Source organism: Lissotriton vulgaris, chromosome 10 (assembly GCF_964263255.1).
Source record: "Lissotriton vulgaris chromosome 10, aLisVul1.2, whole genome shotgun sequence".
Classification (NCBI taxonomy): Eukaryota; Metazoa; Chordata; class Amphibia; order Caudata; family Salamandridae; genus Lissotriton; species Lissotriton vulgaris.
This window is the reverse complement of record NC_141698.1, coordinates 418459314-418480795: the sequence shown is the minus strand read 5'-3', so window position 1 is coordinate 418480795 and position 21482 is coordinate 418459314. Positions and strand designations below refer to the sequence as shown.

General features: G+C 44.8%; 1 protein-coding gene across 1 annotated transcript in view; it reads right to left on the bottom strand.

Moving 5' to 3' along the window:
• Positions 1-21482, bottom strand: part of JMJD8 (jumonji domain containing 8) — a 273483-nt gene that overhangs the window by 144980 nt on the left and 107021 nt on the right. The gene's annotated exons all lie outside the window — the stretch shown is intronic.

The following is a 21482-nucleotide window of genomic DNA, read 5'->3' as shown; positions in this document are numbered from 1 at the left end:
GTGGCTCAAAACAGGATACTGTGCCTTTAAGAGAACTTTCCAGAACTTCACAGTATCCCAGAATGCACTGCAGGTCCCTTTTACTTTTAGTTCTTTTTGAAGGCGTAACACGCCAGACCTGTAGCATTCCTTACATGAATATCTCTCTCCACCGGGGAGGAGGGCTGGCGCTAATGACTATAACAGAGATACCCCTACTACAGAACTGGAGTTACAGGACAGAAACTACTCCTTCTGTAGTAGGTTATCTCTGTGTATAGTCATAATCTAGTGAATAGAATGGCAAGTCCATCCCCACACCAAAGCGGCGGTGGAGAAAGAGAAATAACACCACTATTGTGCGAACAGATTTCGCAGCGAAGCCTGCCCAACCTGAGCGTCTGCCCTGGCATCAGTGTCCAGGCAGTAATGCTTGGCAAAGGTATGGACCGACTTCCAAGTGGCGGCCTTGCAGATTTCTGCAATAGGAACATTACGGAGCAAAGCCGTCGTGGCAGCTTTGCCCCTGGTGGAATGAGCCTTAGGTTTACCCCCTAAGGTCTTATTAGCCTTTTGGTAACAACGTTGTATGCAGGACACAATCCACCTAGAGATGGACTGTTTAGAGGTAGCAAGACCGGTCCAGACTGATCCATAATTAATGAACTACTGGTCCGACCTACGAATATCTTTGGTCTTATCCAGATAAAATTTCAACACCCTCCTAACATCCAGGAAATGTAAAGACCTTTTCGCTGGAAATGAAGGATTCTGAAAAAACGTAGGCAAAGTTATAGTCTGGTTGACATGAAAATCAGAAATAACCTTGGGAAGAAATTTAGGGTGAGTACGCATAACAACCTTAGCAGCATGAAATGCAATATAAGGTTCTTGGCAACACAACGTCTGAATTTCACTCACCCTGCGGGCCGATGTAATGGCCACGAGGAACGCCGCCTTCCAGGACAGGTGCTGCAACGAAGCCTTATGAATTGGTTCAAAAGGCTCCTTCATCAATCTAGACAGCACCACATTCAATTCCCATGAAGGCGAAGGAAGCCTGACAGGAGGGAATACTTTCTTCAAGCCTTCCAAAAAATCTTTGATCACAGGGATCTGGAAGAATGAAGTCTGTGAAGGGCATTTCCTGTAGGCAGTCAATGCAGCGAGATGACCCTTAATGGAATGAACATTAAGGCCAGACTGCGCCAAATGTAGAAGGTAAGGAAGGATGACGTCTTCCTTGCACGTCGTTGGGTCATAGTTCTTGGACCTGTACCAGATACAGAACCTCTTCCACTTGTAAGCATATGAAGTACGAGTGGAAGGTCGTTTAGCCTCCTTCAGTATGTCCATACAATCTTCTTGTAGATTTAAATGGCCATATTACACTATTTCAGGAGCCATACCGCCAAACTCAAAGTCGAGAGGTTGGGGTGCAACATCTGCCCCCCGAACTTCGTGAGAAGGTCCCGCCTGCACAGCAGCCGTATGTGAGGAAGGAGAGACCGGTGAAGCAGGTCCGTGAACCACCACTGCCTGGGCCATTCCGGGGCAATCAGGATCATCTGTGCCCTGGACTGGGACAGCTTGATGAGCACTGCCGGAATCAGGGGAATGGGCGGAAAAGGGTACTGAAAGCTGTTCGACCAGTTGATCCATAACGCATTCCCCAGCGTCCCCTGCTGGTAGTACCTGGAGGCGAAGTCTCGGCATTTGCTGTTTTCGGCGGTGGCGAACAGATTTATTTATTTATTTATTTATGTGATTTTTAAAGCGCAACAATTACCCGTGGGTGTCTCGGCGCTAGGAGCTAGATCTATTACCAGTATTTCAGAGAACAGATGCAGAGTTCTATATCTGAAGTTGCTAGTTAGTTCATTGAGAAAACAGCCATGTTTTAAGTTGCTTTCTAAAGATAAGCAGTGTGGGGCTAGATTTAATGTTGAGAGGAAGAGAATTCCATAATCTTGCTGCTGCAATGCTAAAACGTCTGTCTCCCCAGTTAACTTTCCTTGTTCTGGGGATTTGAAGCAGGTGGGCGGTGTTGGAACGAAGCGTTCTGGGGGTTGGTAGAGGCTTAAGGGAATTTCTGAGAAATTTGGGTCCCATGTTGTTTATTGCCTTGTATACAATACACAAGGACTTAAACTTAGTGCGGCTCCTCACCGGGAGCCAATGCAGTTGAGCTAATTGTCTTGAGACAGAGGTAAATTTTGGGATACCAAGTAGAACTCTGGCGGAGGCGTTCTGTATCATTTGCAGTTTGGAAATTACTTTTTCTTGAGCGTTGAGGAAAAGGGCATTGCAATAATCAGTACGTGAAAACACTAGGGTTGAAATAAGAGTTTTGCCAGCAGTGGTAGGAAGGTATGGCAAAAGCTTCTTAATTTTTCGCAAGATGTTGAATGAGGATGAAACTACAGAGTTCACATGGTGATGGAAATGGAGTTTGTCATCGAATATAACACCCAGGTTTCTCACTTTGCTGACTGGTTCAGGTGGAGTGCCCATTTCCTCCGGCCACCATAAGGGAGACCAGGCCGGCTGAACCTTGCCAAACAGCATAACTTCGGTCTTAGAAGAGTTCAATTTAAGACAGTTAGAGGCCATCCAGCAGCTGATGGCCCGCATGCCGTCTTTGAAGTTAGCCGCTATAGTGGAACCGTTTTTGTGAATAGATAGTACCAGCTGAGTATCATCAGCGTAAGTGGTCAAATTAATTTTGTACGCTTTTATTACCCTCGCTAAGTCCGACACGTAAATGTTAAAAAGGGTCGGACTCAGCGAGGAGCCCTGTGGAACACCGCAAGGAAGGGTGAATGTCGGGGAAGTGAATGAGCCTAGCTTAACTGCCTGTTTACGGTCGGCCAGGAAAGATGCTATAAAGTCTCTGGCCTTGTGTTTGATACCGATGGCCTCGACACGGCCGATCAAGGTAGAGTGATCGACCGTGTCGAAAGCCGCCGATAAGTCCAGCAGAATAGATATGGGAGATCTACGTCTGGAGTCCCCCACCTTGCGAAGACTTCTCCTAGTACTTCGTTGTTTATGACCCATTCGTGGTTTTCCTGAATCAGTCTGCTCAGTGCGTCCGCCTGAACATTCTGCACACCTGGCAGATGGGTAGCCGTTATCGTCAGTCCTCTGGCCAGACGCTAGTGCCAGATCGCCTGCGCCTCCTGCGACAGAGTGCGTGATCTCGCGCCCCGCTGCTTGTTGAGGTAATACATCGAGGTCTTATTGTCTGTCTGCACAAGCAAAGAGTTGGTCTGAAAGGACAGATGAAAGGCCTTCAGTGCCAAGTGAACAGCTCTGAGTTCCAGGAAGTTGATGTGGTACGTGGATTCCATCGGTGACCACGTTCCTTGAATCTGTAGGTCTACGGAGTGCGCTCCCCAGCCCTGGAGTGAAGCATCCGTCACGATAGTCTGAGTGGGATTGTCCTTGTAGAAGGGAACCCCTCTGAGGAGATTCTCCGCTGAACACCACCACTTCAGAGACTGAAGAGCATGCAGAGACAGTCGTATCTTGTTGTCCCACGACCCTCTCTTCTGATCCCACTGATCCTCCAAGCACTCCTGCAACGGTCTCATGTGCAGTTGTGCGTGTGGCGTTAGGAAGATACAAGAGCCCATCGACCCCAGTAGAGAAGACACCGTCCTCACTGTCGTAGATGGAGCGGTCATAAGAGCCTGAGCCTTCCGAAGGAGTGATAATCTTCGCTCCTCCGAAGGAGACACGCTTGCTGACAGCGTATTGATGGTGGCTCCCAAGTACTGAATGCACTGGACCGGAGTCGGGACAGACTTGGACATGTTGATGTGCAACCCTAGCTTGTTCAAGAGAATGCATGTCTTCTGGAAATGCGCCTGAGCTTCCGAGAAGGAGGAGGCCTTGATCAACCAATCGTCCAGGTAAGGGTAGACAAACACCTTGTTCTTCCTCAGGTGTGCTGCTACCACTGCCATGCACTTCGAGAATGTCCTGGGCGCAGACTTCAGCCCGAACCGCAGTACTGTGTATTGATAATGATTGGTGCCGACTTGAAATAGCAGGAACTTCCTGTGTTTGTGTGCAATGGGCACATGGAAGTACGCATCCTGTAGGTCTATTGCACATAGCCAGTCTCCCTGTTGCAGCTGAGGATAAATCTGATGCAACGACAGCATGCAAAAGTTTTCTCTGCTAATCCACTTGTTTGCCTGTCGCAAGTCCAGAATGGGCCTGAACTCGTTCTTGTCCTTCTTGCGAACCAGGAAGAACCGGGAGTACAGACCTCTTCCTCTTTGAGCCAGAGGTGCGTCTTTTATCGCCCTTTTCCTTAACAGGATATCGGCCTCCGCCTGGAGCTCGCGCAGCTGATACTGCGAGCTGACCGGAGGAATCGATGGAGGAGGGCTGGTGAAACGAAGACTGTATCGATTGTAAACAATATTCAGCACCCACTTGTCCTGAGTAATTTTTCTCCACTCTGCCAGAAAAAATTGAACGCTTCCCCCCAACGGAGCAGGTAACGGATGAAGGGGAAGTAACAGCTCAGGGTCGAGACCCGGCCAGACCCTTGTTCGCTGTAGAGGACTGCTGTCCCCCTCTACCCTTCTGACGCTTTTGGAAGGGCCTCCGGAACTGCTGCTGTTGTTGCTGCTGCTGTCCCGAAGACTGCCCTCGTCCTCTTCCTTGTGCACCGAACCATCTCTGGAACGGGCGGTAGGACTGCTTTTCTTTGGGCTTCTCCAAGCCCACAGCCGTCAGGGTCTCTGCCTCCGCCTTCATGCGGGCCATCTCATCATCGGCATGTTTTCCGAACAGGGTTTCCCCGGAAAAGGGCAGATTGGCCACCCGCTGCTGGCTTCCGGCTTAAGGGACGTGAGCCTGAGCCAAGCATGGCGAAGCTGGTTGATCCCATGACAGTACCCATGGGCAGCCAAGAGAGAAATGTCCGCAGCCACGCTTATGACCTGGTTTGACACCAGCATCCCCTCTTTGAGGATCTCTTGGAAGTCCTCCCTCTTGTCTCGGGCAGAAGGTCCGTGAACTGTTGCAGGGAGTCCCACAGGGAACGGTCGTACCGCCCCAGCAACGCGGCATCACTGGAGGCCTTCATGGATGTGGATGCAGTAACACAAGCCTTCCTTCCAGCCGAGTCGATCCATCGGCTTTCCTTATCGGGCGGCACGGTTGAGGACGGGGAGGTAGAGTGTAACTTCCTGGCCGCCGTCCATATCACAGAGTCAGGTACCGGATCTATCCGCAGAAAAGCCGGGTCTGACTCCGGGGCTCTGTACTTCTTCAGAAGTCGGGAGAGAGCGGCCTTCACCACCGCTGGAGTGAGGAACTGCTCCTCTGCAGGTTCTACCAAGCCTGGCACTAGCGGTAGAAGAGGGCGAGACAACTGCTTCTTGTGAAGCGTTTCAAAGATCACGGACGTCGTAGGTGTTGGAGCCGTCACCGTGATTCCCAATTTTGCAGCGCCCCTCAGGAGAACCTCCTGGAACCTGCTGATATCGTCCACCGGAGACACCCTTGTCTCCGGGGAGTCCGACAAGGTCGGTAAATAGGATCTTGTCCTGGAGGAGTCCGTACGGGACCTGCATCCCCGCCTCTTATGGCGACGTCTTGATCTAGTGGAGGATCTGCGTCTACTCCTCGATCTTCCTCTCCGTCCGGAGCGTGATCGTGACCTCCTAGGCCTCAGTCTATCCGCCGGTGCCCCCGGAGTGGGTGTCTTTGGTTTCGCCGGGGCCTTCGGCTTAGGAGGGCTTGGGAGGGGTTGGAAGCCTGGGTAGTGAGACCGACCTCGGAGGGACCGGAGGTGGCTTTTCTGGCAACTGAGGTCGAGGTCCGGGTTGTGGAAGTGGTGGTAACGGAGGAGGGGTAGGAACCCTCGGAGGAGGACCCCTCGGTAATGGAGACGGAGGTGTAACTGGTCTCTGGGACGGGGTATACACCTCGGAGTACACCGAGCCCGGTGATCCGCCTTCCTTCCCAGCCTGGGACGTTGGAGACCCTCCAATGGGGTCAGGTATTCTTCCACCTCTCTTCGGCGTCGAAGAGCGGCGACCAGACGGTGAGCGTCGGTCCCTCGACGTTGAGCGTCTTCTCCTCGGCGTCGACCGTCTACGCCTCGACGGCGACCTCGTCCGCCTCGACGGCGACCTCTTGCGCCTCAACGACAATCTCCTGCGCCTCGACCGCGACCTCCTGAGCCTCGACGGCGACCTCCTGCGCCTCGACTGCGATCTACTCCTCGACGACGAGGATCCCCTCGACGACGATCTTCTCCTTTTCGCCGACGGCGAACGGCGGTGTCGCCTCGACGGCGAGCGCCGACGCCGAGCCCTTCGACGTCGATCACTCGACGATGACTTTGACGAGGACGACGATGAAATAGTCACAGGAGACTTCGACGGCGGTCTGTTCAGTTCCTTCGACATCGAGTGTCGACGTCGCTTCGACCCAGAACCCTGGGCAGACGGAGAACAGACTGTAGTCACCCCTCTTGACGCCGTAGTCGGTGCAATCAACCCAGACGGAGAATGGGGACGCTTGCTGGTCTTCCTGCCCCTGGGGAGCCCCCCTGAAGCCTCAGCATGGGCAGAGGAAGCCCCTCCAGACCCACCTTGTGCCTTCAGCCTTCTTTCCTCAAGGCCCTGAAGCCTGATCTTCTTTCTGTCCTTCAGGGTCCTGCCAGAGAAGCCCTGACAAATCACACACTCCTCTGGGACATGGGAAGAGGGAAGGCAGAGGATACACACCTCATGGGGATCTGATTTGGCCTTCTTCCTAGAGCACTCTGGGCATTTGTCAAATAATACAGGCATATTTGACATCAAAAGGGTGCAAAAACCAAGGAGAAAAGCACTAAAGTACTTTAGAAAGCACTAAATTCGAAACAAAAGTGAAAAATCACCAATAAACCCTTGAAAAGGGATAGCTCAATGCTCCAGGGTCTTGCTTGCAGGAGCCGGAAAAAAGAACTGAAAGTAAAAGGGACCTGCAGTGCATTCTGGGATACTGTGAAATTCTGGAAAGTTCTCTTAAAGGCACAGTATCCTGTTTTGAGCCACATAATGGCAGCCTATGGGGCTTGTCTGTCCAGGTCTTCCTCTCTATCATTCTAGGGAGTTTTGCTGTTGAAGCAAGGAAAATCTAGACAGGCTTTGCTGTTTGTGGATTTTTGGTGGAATTTCTAGCTGAAGTACTGGACAGTGTAGCCTGGTTTATAGGCTGCATTATCTGTCTTTAATTCTCTCTTAAGTGTCTGTGCATTTCTGCATTTTTCGACACTTTAAGAGATTATTTTTGATTGCTCCGGGGTCAACGCACATGGGTGGGACTATTCACTAGATTATGACTACACACAGAGATCCCCTACTACAGAATCTGGTATTTCAAAGTGTTAAGTTATGACGATTGTTTTTGGAGATGCCTATGTTCAAACTGTGGATGGTGGTGAACGATATTGATTAGCTAGCAGCCTCCCAAACAAAGCCGACATTGCCCCGCAGGAGTTATAAGAAACCATCGGATGGGTAGAGGAAAAGGGCTGTCTAAATATGGTGTCCTGAGAAGAACAAAAAGATTATGGACACCCCCTAATAACATGTATTCAAATCTAATTCCACTTCTGCACACAAAGCTCTCAGTCACTTGACAAAACCACAGTATCAGGCAGGCACTCAGTAAATCAGTTAATGATCTCCTTTAAGGAGACCTACAAACTGAGCAGATGTTTTTGCATCCGTTACCATTAAGCTAAACATTTCCTTGATAGGTGTCACTGATCAAGTGACACTGGAAAGGTTTTCTTGAATTCATGTGAAATGTAAGTGTAATTTGTTCTCCTTAAGAAAATTGTTATTGTCAGCAAATCCAAACATTTTTATGATAATCAAATTAGTCTGTGTGGGTACAGTGGCATGATGAATGTTCTCACTGTTTTGGTTATACAACAGTACAATTAGTTAAGAAATGATGAGACATACCTGAAATATACAAATCACAAAAATGTAAACTTTAAACTGCACGTCACTACAACACAAAATTGAATATCTACGACATATTGTGTTGACAGGCATTACTTAAATGAAATCACGTAACTATGCAAATAGACTCCTCAAGCACAGTGAAACTATAGGTGGGGATCCGGCAGTGATTCTCTGTTCCAGGCTGACCTGTGATCAGAATCTAGAGGACAGCAAGACAATAAGCAATCTCAAAACTTAGCATGTAAAACACATTACGGACTTCCTGGTCTGATTAGAATGATTCTTTTCAAGAATGATTAGGTTCCTCGCTGATTGAAAAATAAATAATCTGGTTTCTTCCAGGTATTGGAACTTTGGCTTGTTACTTGAAGGAAATCATTAACTATTCAAGTTAATTGGAACTATAATATCCTGCATTTTGCAATATCAGATCAATAATCTTGAATATGCTGGGAAGGGCACCGTGCAATACGGAAATGGGTGTTGGGGTATGAGGAAAAACATTCCTACAGTTGAAAAGAAAGTTCTCAATGTCATAAGGAATTCTATACTTTATAGACACTGAATATCGTGCAATTTGCAGGATCTTAGAATTTTTCTTACAGCAAGAAAGACTCTTTTTCAAAAACAACAAAAAAAAAACAATATATATATGTATATATATATTCACAGAAAAAACCATAGGTTATAGACCATATATAGTTAGGAATTTGCATTTACAAAACCTTGAAAATTCACTGAAAAAACCATAGGTTATAGACCATATATAGTTAGGGATTAGCATTTAAAAAACCTTATTTTACTCGCACAAAACCATTGAAATTCCATATATAGTTAGATGCACTAACTATATATCGCGGACCCGCAATCCACTGCTAATGATGTCACATATTACATCATTCATGACATGGTCAGTGACATCACTGATGACATCACTGATGACATCTCAAATGACATCACTGATGACATCACTGATGACAACACCCAGTGACTGTATGTTTCTGTAAAGTTAAAATATGTCTTACATATTGAAGAATGAGTGGATGTATAAGTGTCTGGATGAAGGATTTAGTAGGTGCATGACTGACTGTATGAGAGAATGATTAAATGTGTCTCACTGAGTGCATGGGTTAGTGATTAAAGTGTCTTAATTTGGCAATCATTATTTATGTTCTTCTGTAAACTGCTGCATGTTTAAATCAGTAGCTATATCATTAACTATATGGGTTATTGAATGGTTGCCCAAGTATTTGTATGGGAGACTGAGTATGTGTGTGGGTGGCTGGGAGGTGTATAACTCTGTGCATAGATGTGTGAGCAGTTGATTCCCTAGGTGTATGGGTTCAAAAGTGCATGTAGAAACAGCTGTATGGACAGTTGACTGTGTGCATGAGTATATTGGTGAGTGAATGGATATCTCAGTTCTACATGTTAAAGTAAGTACATATGTAAAACACACTCCATGTGAGAGTTGACATATATAAATAACTGAACATAAGAGCCAGTGAATGTGAGAGTGGCTGTATGAATCATTGTGAACTTGTATCAAGGATTGTATAAGAGAGTAAATATGTGTTAGTATATGTTTGAATAAGTAAGGTGTGTATAACTGTATAGTTGAGGAAATGGAGGTGGGATTGATTCTTTGCATGACTGACTAGGTGTGTGGGTAACTCCATGGATGTGTGACAGTCTGTGAGTGCCTGTTTACACTGAGTGTATCTAAGGTTATATTAGAGTCTGAAGATGTATTATCACATAAATGATATCATCAGTGATGTAATCAGAATGTCAAATGAGATGTCAGTGATGTCATCATTGATGTCATTTGAGATGTCATCAGTGATGTCATCAGTGATGTCATTTGAGATGTCATCAGTGATGTCATCAGTGATGTCACTGACCATGTCATGAATGATGTAATATGTGACATCATTAGCAGTGGATTGCGGGTCCGCGATATATAGTTAGTGCATCTAACTATATATGGAATTTCAATGGTTTTGTGCGAGTAAAATAAGGTTTTTTAAATGCTAATCCCTAACTATATATGGTCTATAACCTATGGTTTTTTCAGTGAATTTTCAAGGTTTTGTAAATGCAAATTCCTAACTATATATGGTCTATAACCTATGGTTTTTTCTGTGAATTTCATTGGTTTTTTAAAAGCTAATATCTATAGCTGTAAAATATATTCTTTATTAAGTGACGTATCACGTAGCCCGTGAGACGCCTCAGGATGCATCGCATAACCGTGACGTATCGTCTCTGCAGCGCAAACCAAACCCAAAACGTAAGCGCGCCAGAACACGCTTAAAGATATATATATATTTTTTTAACCTTAATTAGACAAAATCCACACGTGCACATATCATAAACGTTCAAAAAACACAATATGTCGGACTCCCGTTACGCTGCCGGTTAGCTGCCCGGTTAACGTACCAGGAAGCACCTTTACCGCGAAAAATCGCAAATTTTTTTTTCACCCCCCAGGGAACTTTAATAGCCCCCTCATCAATCCTAGAGGTTCAGGAGGGGTTCGCCTTACCCCTTTCATTCATTTACACCTTTTTTTTTTCCACCTCTTGTCTCTCGATCCCACAGAGAGACAAGATGGCGGCCGCTCCAGACTGTTTACAATGATAACAGCCAATCAGCTTCTCCTCAGACTCCCGTTACACTGCCCAGTTCGCGTACCAAGACGCGTCTCTACGGCGAAAAAAACGGATTTTTTTTTGGGCTCAGCGTGGCTCTATAATATCCCCTCATCAATCCTAGGTGGTCAGAAGGGGTCTACCTTGCCCCTTTCCTTCATTTCCCCCTTTGTTTTGGCCTCCTCTTGTCTCTCGATCCTACCGAGAGACAAGATGGCGGCCGCTCCGGACTGTTTACAATGTTGACAGCCAATCAGCTACTCGTCAGACTCCCGTTACACTGCCAGTTAGCTTCCCGGTTAGCTGCCCGGTTCGCGTACCAAGACGTGTCTCTACGGCGAAAAAATCGGAATTTTTTTTTTTTTGGGCCCAGCGTGACTCTATAATATCCCCTCATCAATCCTAGGGGATCAGAAGGGGTCTACCTTGCCCCCTTTCCTTCATTTCCCCCTTTGTTTTGGCCTCCTCTTGTCTCTCGATCCTACCGAGAGACAAGATGGCGGCCGCGCCGGACTGTTTAGAATGTTGACAGACACCGGAGAGCCAATCAGCTTCGCTTCGCAAAGTTCCGATACGCGAAAAGTAAGCGGACCGGAGCGCAGCCCGGAGCGCTGTTACAGATATATATCTTGTTTTAAACGTTAATTTCTCAAAATTCACTGAAGCACATATATTGAGACCTAGCAAAGGCACATCGGGCTAACAGTCCCTACAATTTTGCCAAGTTTCGTGGAAATCCATTCAGCCGTTCGGGCTAAAAGTGAGTCCAACCGCCCTATGGAAATTAACATGGGAAAAACGCGTTTTGGGACCCCCCTTTTTTCTCGGCCCCCCCTTGACGAACCCCCCCCAAATTTCCAGGAGCTGCTCAGAAACAAAATGTGCCATTTTCCTGAAAATTTCAGCCAATTCCGTCCACAAACGCCAAAGTTATTAGACATAGAATTTTCAGAAATCCCATAGGGAAAAAATCCTAACTATATATACCTACTGGCTATCGCCAGTAGGTAATATATATATATATATATATCCTACTGGCTGTCGCCAGTAGGTATATATAGTTAGGATTTTTTCCCTATGGGATTTTTGAAAATTCTATGTCTAATAACTTTGGCGTTTGTGGACGGAATCGGCTGAAATTTTTAGGAAAATGGCACATTTTGTTTCTGAGCAGCCCTTGAAAATTTGGGGGGGTTTCGTCAAGGGGGGGCCGAGAAAAAAGGGGGGTCCCAAAATGCGTTTTTCCCATGTTAATTTCCATAGGGCGGTTGGCCTCACTTTTAGCTCGAACGGCTGAATGGATTTGCACGAAACTTGGCAAAATTGTAGGGACTGTTAGCCCGATGTGCCTTTGCTAGGTCTCAATATATGTGCTTTAGTGGATTTTGAGAAATTAACGTTCAAAAAAAGATATATATCTGTAACAGCGCTCCGGGCTGCGCTCCAGTTCGCGTGCTTTTCGCGAAACGGAACTTTGCGATGCGAAGCTGATTGGCTTTCCGGTGTCTGTCAACATTCTAAACAGTCCGGAGCGGCCGCCATCTTATCTCTCGGTAGGATCGAGAGAGAAGAAGAGGTGAAAAACGAAGGGGGAATTTAATGAAAGGGGGCAAGGTAGACCCCTCTTGACCCCCTAGGAATGATGTTGGGGTTATTAAAGGGTCCCGTGGGGAAAATAAAAAATAAAAAGATTTTTCACGGTAGAAGCGCTTCCCGGGCCGCGAACTGGGCCGCAAACTGGTAGCGAAACGGGAATTCGCCATTTTGTGTTTCGTTTTAATTAAATTACTAGGTATAAGGGGGTGCGGGAGACGTATCCTGATCCCTTATGTTTTCTGAGGGTGGCTGAGGAGGCTCATATATGTTGATACATGTCTTCCAGCGGCTGTGCGTGAGCGTTTTTTTTTTTTTTGCTGCGTGACGTCTGTTAACGTTCGATTCGATGGAAATCAGGAAGTGTTGACCGCCAATTTGTCACTGCGATAAAATATTTTGTTATAAATGAATCCTTATTGATAAACATTGTCTGCGCCATCTTGCCTTTTTTCCAATGCCACAATTTTGTCGTGCACGGCAGCCATTTTAGATGCCTTGACCAGACCCACTCTCTGCACGCCGTCGATTCTCAGCACGGCTCCCCACCCTCGTAATCATCTCCCCCACGCACTGGTCACCCCCGCTCTCTCTCTCATGCATGGGCCATAAACTTCCCCCCATCTGCGCTGCTCTTCCCTGAGAATCACACCCTGTGCCCGCCCGACACCTCCCTTTCACCCTATTCACTACCGCACCCTCTGACATTCCTCTTCCTCTGTGTCCGATTGTCCAGACCGGTCCCAGGCTATCACCTAGCCCTGCGGATGTAGTTTATGGCCCCAGCTGTAGAGAATCCAGACATGCCAACCCTCCCGATTCAGGCGTGAGACCACCGATTTCAGTGCTAGTCTCCCGCCTCCCGATTCCTGCAAGCAAAAACCCGATTCCTCGGGGGTTTCAGCTGACAGGGCTTGGTATTGTGTTACGTGCTAATTCTTCCAGGAAACGTCAGAGGGCCGATGCAGGGGCTCTAGAGGGGGTGATAAACCATTTAAGCCTCATTAACAAGCACATGGTCTTTTAAAGATCTGTGAAGTACTCGGGGCGGCGGTGTGTGTGTGCCCTCTTTCAGGAGCGGGCGGGGGGGGGGCACTGCCAGCAACTTGCCAGGCCAGGCAGTGTTCAACACTTGCATCACCCTTTCTCTGCCTGCTATTGCGCTCCATGCTTCGGAAAGGTAAGAAAAAGAACGTGCATTTGAGTTTGAAATGTCCGATCCTGTAGCAGCACACTTCCAAAGCCCACACATGACAATAACCCGATTCAAGGCCCCATTCAACTGATTTTTTAAAAATATATAGCACTCCAACAAAGTAGTAGGATTATAAAACTTTATTAACTTATAAATATATAGAACGCAACAAAAACTGTAAATACATTTAAACATTTTTTGGAAAAAAGAAGCAACAATGGTCAGTAGCTGTCTTTTGTGCGAATAGTCCCAAGGCAGCACAACGTGCTGAGTTCTGGACGGCACCCAGGTGATGTTACCTGGGTGCCGCACTGGTTTTTGGTTTCCTACAATGCAGCTCAGAAAAACAGCGTGGGGCGTCCCGGGTGGTGCGGGGGGAGGCCTCGTCAGTAGCGGTCTGTTGTGCGAATAGTCCCAAGGCAGCAGAACGCGCTGAGATGTGGATGGCACCCAGGTGATGTCCAGTAACTTGCCGCACTGGTTTTGGTATCCTACAATGCTGCTCCGAAAAACGGCGTGGGGCGCCCCAGGGGGGGGCGTGGGGGAGGTGGCGTGAACGGGCCTTCCCAGGTGGAGGCTCGTCTGCTGTACTGGGGCGCCCCTTTACCGTTTCAGTTGCCATTCCGCCCGCTTTTGCTACACTGTGCCTCATCCTCCATTCAGCTGTTTATCGCCCGCTCTTGCTCAGATCGACCAACGTTGACATTGCTTGTTGGGGATCCTCAGTAAAACTTTTCATTGGTTCATTTTACTTTTGGTTTCCTAATGACGGAAGGCTTGGTCATATGACCTAAAAATAACACTTTTCATTGGTTTAGAACATTTTTTTTTCACAAACGATGAAAGCCCCACCTTGTTTCTGGATGTTTCAGACTGAAGCTGGCGTCAGCATGAGAGCACCACCATCTCGTAGCTCCGTCGTGGCCATTCCACGAGCAATCATGGCAGCCGCTCCCCACCAGAAGCCTGCGGGAGTCGGGGCCCCCCCAAGACTTTTGTAGAATCTTCACGGCTGAGGGGACGCTTTCGAGAATGGGACCCAAGCCCTATCAGGCAAGCGTCCGAGTTCTAAGGTGTCCCAGGGCAATTTTAGTGGACCACGCCCAAATCTGAAGAGCCGGCCGCCATTTTGAGAGTCCTGTGGCAGTCGCCTATCGTTGCATCGCAAGAGCGGGAGCAACTCAACTACATGGTGAGCGAGACGCTGTAGTCGCAAGAGCGGGCGGTAAACAGCTGAATGGCGGAAGAGGCACAGTGTAGCAAAAGCGGGCGGAATGGCAACTAAAACGGTAAAGGGGGGCCCCACTACAGCGTGTCTTCAGGTCAAACGGATTGTGGGACAAGGTCCAGAATAGAAGAGTCATCAAAAGGCAAAAAGTTCCGCCGGACCCCGGGAGCCGGCCGCCTATGTCGGGGGCGATCTCAGGCTACACCAGTGCTATAAGACTTGGGGAGGGGGTCGGAGCCAAGCGTCTTCTCTGAGTCCGTGCCATCACACCGCCCCTCGGGGGCCTCCGTCAAGCGGTTTAGGGAGGTACCATATCACATTGTTTTCAAATGCAGTCAGGTCCACAAACGACCCTCACTTACTTTGAGAATAGTGAAGCTGCAGTAGGTGCAAATAAGCTTCAGACAGTGTTACAAGCGCTGCTCAGAACTCTGAACTATGGCACCCAACATCCAGAACTTATGCCATTTGAGAATGGCAGTGACATCGAAGCAACTCAGGGACCAAAACCATTAACGTACTTTCAAGTATGAAAATCTTACTTGGGGAGGGGGCAGGAGCCAAGCGCCCCCTCCCAGTCCGCGCCACCACACCGTATGTTGAAAATCTGAAGCCATCGTTCTACAAACTCAACCAACCTTGGATGGAAAAATCTAGAAGAATGTACAAACTGAAAACCAGTTTTGGTCTGCATAGCATCAGCAGCAACGCTTGCTATCAGAGTGCATGAGTTTCATGCTCGATCGATTGAGCTAGCCGGATCGGGCAACAAAAAGTATAAAATAGTTATGTAAATAGTTATTTAATAAAATGTTTTACCCTGTTACTTTGCTGGTGTGTTGTATATATTATTAATATTTGCATAGGGTTTGTCGTTATTTTGGGCGGGGTGGGTGACGGAGCCGAGCTGTCTTGCAGCCCTCATGGTGTGGAGCTCAGTTCATCTCACTATTTTCGTATTTCTCATGAAGAGTTGTTCCTAATGTTTCTATTTTAGCGAGGTCAAAAAGAGATCCAATTAGTGGCCTACTGATTTTGCTCAATTACTTTTATTTTTTTACACGATTTTTCACTATCTGCAAAGACTAAACAGAGTATTGCGACTTTGTGCTTGTTTGTAAATAGAGAATGAACGAAAGAGAATCAATTGTAAAACAGTAAATGCTTGGATAACAATCAATCAAATGGAGAGACAAGCAGGCACGACGGATTACAACGGGGGTAAAGGCCTGCGTTAACTACCCTTCACTATCTGCAAAGAGAGAGTACTACTAAGAGAAAAGAGGGGAGGGAGGGGCAGCGTTCAAAGCACATCAGCGTGCATAAACACGAAAAAGTTTTTACCTATCACGTACTTGACATTTGACAGCTTTTGATATTTGCTATTAAAAAACCATTGAAATTCACAGAAAAAACCATAGGTTTTAGGCCATATATAGTTAGGAATTTGCATTTACAAAACCTTGAAAATTCACTGAAAAAACCATAGGTTATAGACCATATATAGTTAGGAATTAGCATTTACAAAACCTTGAAAATTCACTGAAAAAACCATAGGTTATAGACCATATATAGTTAGGAATTCGCATTTACAAAACCTTATTTTACTCACACAAAACCATTGAAATTCCATATATAGTTAGTTGCACTAACTATATATCGCGCACCCGCAATCCACTGCTGATGATGTCACATATTACATCATTCATGACATGGTCAGTGACATCACTGATGACATCACTGATGACATCTCAAATGACATCACTGATGACATCTCAAATCCATCACTGATGACATCACTGATGACATCTCATTTGACATTACTGATCACATCACTGATGATATCATTCATGTGATAATACGATGAACCTCTTCAGACTCTAATATAACCTTAGATACAATCAGTGTAAACAGACACTCAGAGACTGTCACTCATCCATGGAGTTACTCACACACCTAGTCAGTCATGCAAAGAATCAATCACACCTCCATTTCCTCAACTATACAGTTATACAAACTTTACTTATTCAAACATATACTAACACATATTTACTCTCTTATACAATCCCTGATACAAGTTCACAATGATCCATACAGCCACTCACACATTCACTGGCTCTTATGCACAGTTATTTATATATGTCAACTCTCACATGTACTGTGCTTTACATGTGTACTTACTTTGACATGTAGCACTGAGATATCCATTCACTCACCAATACACTCATGCACACAGTCAACCGCCCATACAGCTGTTTCCACATGCACTTTTGAAACCATACATCTAGTGAATCAACTGCTCACACATTGATCTGCACAGAGTCACACATCTCCCAGACAGCCACACACACACTCAGTCTCCCATACAAATACTTCGTCAATCAATCAATAACCCATATAGTTACTCATATAGCTACTGATCAACACATGCAGCAGTTTACATAACAACAGACATAATGATGCACAAATTAAGACAGTTTAGTCACTAACCCATGCACTCAGTGAGACACATTTAATCACTCACTCATACAGTCAGTCATGCACCTACTAAATCCTTCATCCAGACACTTATAGATCCACTCATTCTTCAATATGTAAGACATATTTTAACTTTACAGAAACATACAGTCACTGGATGTTGTCATCAGTGATGTCATTTGAGATGTCATCAGTGATGTCATCAGTGATGTCACTGACCATGTCATGAATGATGTAATATGTGACATCATCAGCAGTGGATTGCGGGTGCGCGATATATAGTTAGTGCAACTAACTATATATGGAATTTCAATGGTTTTGTGTGAGTAAAATAAGGTTTTGTAAATGCGAATTCCTAACTATATATGGTCTATAACCTATGGTTTTTTCAGTGAATTTTCAAGGTTTTGTAAATGCTAATTCCTAACTATATATGGTCTATAACCTATGGTTTTTTCAGTGAATATATATATATATATATATATATATATATATATATATATATATATGCACCAAACTCCCGGAGACCAGGAAAAGAAGGGTCGCACACGCCAAAGGATTCAGTTTCAACAAGGTTGCTTATTTAATTTTCAGATTTGCATGTTATCGGTTCACTCGGCAAGACAAATCAAAAAGCTGACGCGTTTCGCAGCAGCCGCTGCTTGATCACGGTAACTTACAAACAAACAGTTACTATTGGTTTACATATGTTTTGAAAAGGTGTGACATCATTTCCTGCAGCATTTGGTCAATACAAGTCCATAAGCCTTATGGGACATGTAGTTTTATATGTTATAGCAAATATAAAAGCGTGCAAATTTACAAAACCTTCTCGGGTACACTTTCAGTTAAAGTTTTTTCCTTTTCTTTTTTTGTTACATATATACACAAAATGCAGTGTATTTGACCCCATTTGATATTTAGATAATTTCAAAAATACCAATATTTGTTCACTTTTTTTTGTGCACAGATTATTTAGAACATTTCAATACATTCTATTTGCTGTTTTTATAATGGTTCTATCAAAGATCACTAGAGGTGCACATAAAGTTCCTCCGACTGGTTAAACCAAACGAGGTCATTGTTCTGAATTTTAAGATATGTCGAGATTCCTTTTGACGGAGTAATTTTTCCAAATTTCCTCCCCGTTTATTGTCTATGACTTGATCAATGCCATAGAATTTCAAAGTTTTCCAATCCCCATTGTGGACCAATTCCATGTGTCTGGCTATAGCGTTGTTTTTGTCCTTATGTGTGGTGGCACGAGTGTGTTCCAAAATTCTCTTTTTTAACTCACATGTCGTGCTGCCTATGTATTTCAATCTGCATGGGCATTCTACAATGTACACCACATATCTGCTTTTGCAGCTGATTAAGTTCGGAATTTTCCACATTTTTTTATTGGCCATTTGGATTTCCAACGTCGGTTTAGCTATTAGGCAGACCTTGCAATTGTAGTATTTAACGAAGCCTTTAGTTTGTAACCAGTCTTTGCTTTTGTTTAGCGTGTCAAGGTGACTATGCACTAGGTAATCTTTGAGATTACTTGCTCTCCGGTATGTTACTGTGGGGTGATCCCCTATCATTTTTCCAATGGTGCCATCTAATTTTAGAATTTTCCAATTCTTCTTGAGAATTTGGTTTACCATTTTGGAATTCTGGGTGTAGTCTGTTATGAATCTTATCTCTGTTGGTTTCTTTATGGTTTTGAATTTGATTTTCAGACAATCACAGCGTGTTTTTGCATTTGCTTCCAACCACTGTTTATCGTCCCAGTATTGTATTGACGACTTTTGAATCTTTTTGCCGTGTTTGTGCTATGTTTTAGCCACTCATCTTCTTCACTGTAAATTCTGCGAATTCGAAGAAATTCGCCATATGGTATGTTTTGAATTAATGATCTTTGGTGAAAACTGTCAGCTTGTAGGGTGGCATTGGTGGCAGTTATTTTACGATGTAGAGTTATTTGAATTTTATTGTCCTTTATGTAAATCTTTGTGTCCAGGAATATAGCTTCAGTTTTGTTTATTTGATAAGTGAATTTTAGAGTTTCCATACTCGTATTCAGTATTTCGAAATACTCCTGAAATTCCATTGCTGTTCCTTTCCACACAATTATGAGGTCATCGATGAATCTCGACCATTGAACAATTTTCTCCACATATTTTTTTGTTCTGTATGTTCCATGCCACTTCTTTTTCCCACCATCCCATGGTGGGGCATGCGTAGCTGGGGCTACAGGAAAAACCCATGGCCGTGCCATTGCATTGTCTGTATATTTCCTCTCCAAAGAGGAGGATGTTTCCCGTGAGGCAGATTTACAACATTTTCAATAGCATACAGTTGTGGTCGCTTAGATGTATAGTCCTTTCTTGCAAAAAATATTTACACGCGTTGATCCCCTCACCATTTGCTATGGTGGTATACAATGAGATGACATCCATTGTTATTAAGTGATAGGAGTCCTGCCAGGTGATTAGTTCGAGCTTTCGCAAAGTGTCACTTGTATCCTTAATATAGGATTCCAGATTGGTTACAAAAGGTTGCAAGAAGTAGTCTATATAGTTAGCCATTGGCTCAAGAAGAGATCTGTTGGCCGAGACTATTGGTCGTCCCGGGGGGTGTGCTGCGTCTTTATGCACTTTCGGGGGGAAGTAAACGGTGGCCATGATTGGATAATCCACCACTAAGTATTTTTTCTCATCGTCATTGAGTAATTTAAGAGCTGTCCATTTATTAATGTGTTCATCTATCTCTCTTTTCATTTTATTGGTGGGATTCACTAGTAGCCTCTCGTAGTAAGTTGCATCACTTAGTTGTCTGTGTGCCTCGTCGATATAATCTTGCCTATCCAAGATCACAATATTTCCGCCTTTGTCGGCTGTCTTTATTATTATTTGTTTGTCATTTGAGAGGTTATACAGAGCATCCCTTTCTTCTTTTGTTACGTTGTCTTTGTAACCCATTTTTTTCATTTGATATAGATCTTGTGTGACAGCTTCTTGAAAGAGATCTAATTTATTCCCTGGATGTAACTGGGGATAAAATCTTGATTTGGGATGTTTGTCCCTCAGGCCTGCACCAATTTGTTTATGAGCATCTTGAAGGGTGATCTCTTCATCTTCCAAAGCATTAACATTGAGTAACGTTAGATATGCTGTCGCGTCTTTTGCTTTAAGAGTGGCTTCAGGTATTATATTTGGAATAGGTTCTTTCTTTGGATGTTCCATAAAGAATTTTGAAAGTTTCAGTGTCCGTATGTAAAGGTATAAGTCTATCCTAGTTTGTGCAATATCCATGTTTTTGGTTGGACAGAAATTTATGCCTTTTTTAAAGGAGGGTCTCCTCAAAAACAGTCAGTTGTCGTTTGGATAAGTTGAGTATTTGAAGTTCCATTTCGTGTGTTTCTTCAATATCATTTATTTCCATATTATTGTTTGTCAGTGTTCCTTCCTTCGGGCCATGCTTCTTGTTGTTGCTCCAGTTTTCGTTGTTGTACTGCTTGTTCAGTCTTCCTCTCCGCCGCGGTTTTTTGCCTTTGTTTGCCAAGGGCGTCCTCTGCCCTTTCCTCTTGTTTGAATTTGCACCCCGCGGTTCTGTTCCCATTCTCTTTTTTGAAGAACCAGGCGCATGTCCCCTAAAAAATCCTGTTTTTCCCTTTCTGCTTGGTTATCGGATTCTTCTCCACTGACTTGTTCCGTAGAGGTTAGGGAGGAGACACTGCTCGAGACACTTGTTGTTTCAAATTGCGATGCATTTATTCTGAAGGAATCAAATTTCCGCGCGAAAGTGAATATTCGCCCTTCAGCGTAATCGACTGTATCCCTTATGAATTTTGAGTGTTTGCGTTGTCTGACCACTTCCTCATGTTTTTGTATATGGCCTTCCAAATCCTCTTTATATTTAACCATATCAGGACTTAATTTCAATGTTGCCAATTCCTTTTCCATTTCGCAAAGTTCCTCTTTTATTTTGATCAAAGCAATATCTATATGTTTCACTAATATGGCAATCAAGCCTAATGACGATTTTAGAACAAAGTTACCCCAGTCTTCCAATAAATTGTTGGTAGCATCCTGGTAAATGGGCATTAACATGATCCTCAGTCCTCTTGGTACGCGTTGTACCTCCAGATATTTTTTTAATGCCAAAACTTTCCAAGATTTATTTATTTCTTTTTTACTCAGTTTTTCCCATACTCAAAGTTTTCCTTTAGCATCCAGTTTCCCAGTTGTGTTCTGTGTTTGCAAGTCTTTTTGTACCTGGTCCTTTTCAAACATTGATGTGAAAAATTCTCGTCCAATTACTTCTCTCTTTTCCATTTTTGTCTTGCACAGAGTGTTATTTCCACCGTTTTTGCACCA